This window comes from Mesitornis unicolor, unplaced genomic scaffold, assembly GCF_000695765.1.
Source record: "Mesitornis unicolor isolate BGI_N332 unplaced genomic scaffold, ASM69576v1 scaffold17717, whole genome shotgun sequence".
Classification (NCBI taxonomy): Eukaryota; Metazoa; Chordata; class Aves; order Mesitornithiformes; family Mesitornithidae; genus Mesitornis; species Mesitornis unicolor.
In genome coordinates this window covers 16,732-22,495 of record NW_010198580.1, presented here as the reverse complement: position 1 = coordinate 22,495, position 5,764 = coordinate 16,732, and the positions used below count along the sequence as shown (strand labels likewise).

The 5,764-nt window shown below is 45.6% G+C and overlaps 1 protein-coding gene across 1 annotated transcript in view; it reads right to left on the bottom strand.

The window, feature by feature from the left end:
- Window positions 1-5,764, bottom strand: part of GRHL1 (grainyhead-like 1 (Drosophila)) — a 32,797-nt gene that overhangs the window by 13,151 nt on the left and 13,882 nt on the right. The window lies entirely within an intron of this gene.

Here is a 5,764-nt window from a genome sequence, read left to right as displayed (position 1 = left end):
GGAAAGAGTAATATTTTCATTCTTTTAATAAGACAACTGAATTATGGGAAAAATGAGTTGAGTGATTTTCAACATCTCTAATTAAGTTTTCAAAATTGCTTAAAAAAAAAAAAGCCAACCCTAAACAACAACCCACACAACTAAAGAACAAGTCCAATGCTGCTTAACAGAAGAAATAAATATCCCTGTGTGGACACAGACAGACCAGAGTACTTTGTATGCAGAAGATGGGCTTGCTGTGTGTCAGGCTTTTCTCAAGACACAATGCTCATTATTGCCACATCTCAGAAGAAGCTGCAATGATTAATTACCAGGAATTTAGGAGCTACTGAGACCTGCAATGGTCATTCTCCTCTCTGCCTCAAGAATAAACCTGGGAACCCACTGCTAAAAAAAAATATTTTAAAATAAAAACAAATCAAAGCCTTGGGAGCCAGAAGCACCTTGCTAGATTTCACAGCAACACTGTCCCATCACTTGATTTCTCCCTTCTTGTGCTACTACCATGAAGCACCCATTTGACAGTCTCTGCAGTGAGTTAGTGCCACCTCCCGGAGCTGTCCCAGTGCTGCAAAGTCAAAGGCAAGATTTGAAAAGCGTAGGTTTGGGTTGGATTTGCGGTTTTGCAGAGTGTTTATCATGGGGTTCTCCACACAGGCTCTGCAACATATTTTGCTGGTTTTAACAAAAGAGGGGAAATGGAAATGTAATAACTATCACCAGATTAGGGATATAAGCTTTTTTTTCATATATAGCACAGTAGTACAAAAAGCCTGGTGGGGGGGGAAGAAGGTAAAGAGAACAGTATAGATAGATGTCTTCTCTCACAGTAACTTGTTTGAATGTCCAAGATTCACACACAACCTCTTGCAGCCCCTGTGAGCATCAGCTGCCCACACACACCTTGGCAAACCATCCCCATCCTTCCCTGTGCGCACACACCGTCCCCCAGTGCTGGCAACATCCCCACCGAGCCCCGCTTGTGCAAAGGGACATCAAGATGTGTGACACAACATGTGCGTGAGTGGGCAGAGCTCCATCCCCAGCCACCCCGACCTGCGCTGCTCATTCGCTGGTGGCTCCAGCCAGAACACAGCCAGCGCTCAGTGCTCACTCGCCTACCAGTCTGTGTCTCAGCATCCCAAATCCAGGTTGTTATGATTTTCTTTGAAAGCATTAAATACATCCCAAATTGCAGCCAGCAAAATGATATTAAAATAAGTGCTGCTTGGTTTTCCCCAGACTAACCCAAATGATGGCTTTGCCAAGCTTTTATCCACCCTCTTCCCTTTTTGCTACCTTAAACTTTACAAGGGCATTTTGCTTGTGGCGCTGGCACACCCTAGGGGAAAGCTTCAAGGAGTTTGAGGAGTTGCTTTCACCCACTTCGGAGCTGGATAATCAGATATATGCACAACCTGAATAACTGCGTTCCCTGAGCTGGGGTTTTGTTTTTTAAAAGAGCCTCGGCTCTGGTCTTTGCATACTTTCACATTTTAAATTTAAATTTATTTGCACATACTGAATACTCATGCACAACTCCCAGGTCTGCATGAAGAAATGACTGTTCTTTAAGAAAACATGCTGAAGCAGTCACGCTGGCAGGTCCACCACAGCCTCAAAATTTCTGTGAAATCCCTCGTTTGAGTTTCACGCTGCTGGACACCCCCAGACTCAATGTGCAGCATCAGTCACCAGTCCCCAGCAAGCAGTGCCATGCCTCTCCTGCAGAATTCAGGTCTGTATTTTCAGTTTTTGTGGCTTACCGGCACACACAGCCCAGCAGCACACTGGGCTGCAGGCAGAAGGGTTGGCCTCAGCATGGCAGACACATGCAACTGTAGAAGAGCTGCACAAGTATCCCATAGGATATCGGGATGGCCTGTCAGATAAAGACTATCCTCCCACTTCCAGTCTCATTTGATTAGTCTTGGCTTTAAGCAGCTGACTTCGTTTTCATGCCATTTGAGTCTTTGGGATTCTGGGCAGAGGATGACAACCAAAACCTAATCACTTCTCTGAAGTAAGAGAGATCCAGCCTGTCTTCTCCTGTTCATACAAAGCCATTTCAGTTCACAAGAATCACCTACTCCTTCCTACCCAGTCTGTAACTCCTATTTTTGAGCAACCTCAAGCTGTCTCAAGTTCCACAAAACCAGCATTTTAAAAAACAGCTTTTCCAGTCTGGCCTAAAACACTTTCAACCCAGGTGCTTTTTGTCGAGGAAGATTTGACTTGCATTCAAAAAGAAACATAAGGCCAAGTGACTGCACCAGATACGTTCCCACCCCAAAATTGCCAGAAGAAAGAAAAACATAACCACAGAAGCTGCTCTGCATCTTCAGCCTGCTGAGCAAGATTCCTTTTCATGTGTCCAACCTATTTTTCTAAGGACAGTTCCGCATTCTCAGCTATATTAAGATTTGTTGTTACTTTAAAAAAAAAAATCTTACCTCTCAAGATTCAACATAAAGACAGCACTTAAAAATAGAGCATTGTCAAGCCTGAGCACTTACAAACATGAGTCAAGCCCTCAGAAGTTACGCAGGTTTTCTTTAAAAAGGAGATTTCTAAAAGGATTAGAAACCTGTTCTGGAGTTATTTTGCTTGCTTGGCAGTTAAGCCTTTAGTCTGTATTTGAATCATATTTCCAGGTTTTTCTCTCTGGCCAAAGCCAGGGTTTATTTTCCTTTCCTTTTTTTGTTGATTTTTTTCATGCTTTTATATTATTCTTTGCATTGAGACAAAAGGCTCCACAATGGCAGGGTTTCAGATAAAACTCCAAACAGCATGAAATCTGTGAGCTGGTACAAGCCGCTGACACCCACATTTGGTGATGTTCACCCCAACGTGCTACAGACCCTCTCCTCCACCCAACACCAGCCTGGGCTTCCTGGAGCCTTTGGGGCGGATAAGCACAGAAGGAAAGACCAAAGGCAGAAGGGATTAAAGCATCTCCTCCAGGATCATGCTGGAAGTCAGCGTGGGAAGAAGCCAGACCCAATGACTCCTTGGTCTGCTTTAACCATCCAAACACTCGTGCTCCTCTCACTTAATTCAGGAGAAAAACCACTGTGCCTATGTTCACATCTATGAGAAACAATCGTCCATTTTAATAATGCAGAAAAAAAATAACCTGGCAGGTCTGCTGTGTGCCCTCAAGGAAGGGCAGCAGAGACAGCCAAGTTCTTTCCACGCAGCACCTTTTTCTAACGAGATCTGCCTTTCAGACAAACCAGGAAAAACGGGCGTAATTAAAGGGCAATCAAAGCGCTGCAGGAACCTTGCTGTCAGCAAGATGAAAGATGCCTTTTTGAAATGAAGGCTTGCATACCCAGATCTCTTCTCCTTGGTTTATCTTGGACGCCGCGCTGTTTTGTCACACAAAAAACACCAGCAATTTTGATTAGTCCAAAGGCTACATATGCAGCAGCTTTAGATGAAATGTCACCTCATACAGCCTCTTCTGACTCACTGCAAAGCAAAGCTGAAAAGGAACGATACGTAGCTACACAACAACGTCTGAGGTTGCCACAGGTAATGGCAAGCAGCTTGGATGGGTATTAGCACACCGTAAGCTCTGGCCAGGCCCCAGCAAACACAGGCATGGGTGAGACTGTAATGGCCACATAACAGATCTACCCATCATCCAAAGTCTTGTACATTCTTCTGGATAGGACCCTACACAGACAGACTTGGGACTATTCCAGTTGGATCACCTTGCTCCACATGGTTTTCATTTCAATAGAAGACAGGTAAACTGAATTCACCTCCTCCTATTTATGCTCCATTATATTTCTGTACCCAGAGGATTAAGACATCACTCAATAACCCAAGGCTACTGGGTATTTCCTTCTCTTGTGAAAACTCAGTTATCCAGCTCTTCTCTAGCACCAGTACCCAAAAAGCCTCTCATTTTAAAGTTATATTCAACTTAAAATTTTCAGGATGCTTTTGATTTTGGATTAGTGTGTTTGTACAGAATACAGAGTTTAGACCCTACAACTTAACCACCAAGGACAGGTTAAACTGCAATGAACTTCCTTCCAGGGAATGCCGTTGGATACAATTTTTCTCAACCTTGGCTAAATAATTTCAATCCTCTGCCCAAGACACAGTGGGCAAAGGGATTCCAGTGTGTCGTGGGACCATTTCCCCAACACAAAGGCACTGTCTCCCCTGTGGACCACTCGCCATGTGTCCTACTCACAGCCTGAGGCCACGCGCAGCCCTTTGGCAACGGGACCCAGTGGATCTACTGGATCTCGCTTTGCTTTCCTTCAGAGCAGCATTACCTCTGGCTTGATCTACATGCTATTTTTCTCTTTTTGCGGGACAAAGGGTCATAGAAACCCTCAACCAAACTGATGTGAAGAGGAGCCTTTGCAGCTACAACAGCAGATTAAAAACTAGGTGAACAAATAAGGTAAAGGATCCATCAGACCTAAATAAAAGGCCTTGGGTATAGACCAGAGGGCACGAACCAATTCTCTCCTTCTCTGCCTGCATAGACTCCCTCAGAGAGCAGAGATGTGCACCATCCAACACTGGGCAGTGGAAAGTTATACCTCTATCACCCAGGACACAGCTGTTCCCAGCCAGGCTGCCAGCAGAAATTCTGGAAACACCGATGACACCAAAGCCCAACAGCTGCCAGGCTGCTCGGTATCCCACAGAGATGTGTGCAATGCAGGGGTATGCATCCGTGTGGTCACAGTTCCTTGCTGGCTAGCTGAAGGAGCAGCCCTAGGCCCAAATTCCACAAACAACTCATTTATCAGCCCTGCACTATAAAAAAATTACCCGGAAGCTCAAAGGTTGTTATTTAAGTGTTGATGGCTGAAGGCATGTGGTTTCTCTAAAGTCTTGGACAAACAGAAACACTAAAGGGAAAAACAAAGGGTCTTTTCTAAAGATGTGTCTACATGGATGTGTACGAGATAGGCCTTAACATGCTTCATCTGTGCTGTGAGGTGGCTGGATTCAAACCACCTTCAGCCCAAAAGCCTTACAAATCACAGGAGCACGGCTCCAAGCGCTCTGGAGCGGCAGCGCCGTCAGCCCAGGCACAAGTCTATGGCTTCCAGGATGGGTGCTGGGCCGCAGCCAGGCTGCTCAGAGCGCAGGCAGGGCAAGCGCAGGTCTGCCCGCACACATCCGAAGGCACATCCTAAGAAAGCAGCGCTGGGAAGGCTGCTCTGTCTTTGAAAGTAGGATAAAAAAAAAAAAGAGCTTGGTACAGATCACCTGAGTGGTGACTGATCTTACTGCTCTCACATTTGTTTCTTCACCTCCCACATGCACCACAGGTTTTGCATCAGCAGGAGGCAAGACAGGAAAGGGAGATAAAAAAAAAAATTGGGCAACTCATGCACCTGTGGGCTCCCCAGCCACCTCCTGCCTTTGGGATCGGACGCTCCAAATAAGGTTTGTCTGGCAGATATGTGATAGGGCTGCATCCATCCCAGCTCCACTCAGCCAGAGCCAGCACTGTCCTGCTTGCTGGCTGGGGAAGCCAGTCTGCATCCAAACCTACCAAACCCAACCTGACACAAAACACATCGTGGGTCCCACACCACGCCAAGGAATGAATGCCCAGTGGGAAACATGACCCAGCCCTGAATAAGGGAACATCCTTGTAGCAAGTTCATCCCATCAACAAAACAAAAATGAATGGTAATGAAAGGAAAATACATATTCCTGCTCACAAAGAGCAATGCTGATTGTTATTCCAACCTGTTCTGAGGCAAGGAAATACAGGAAT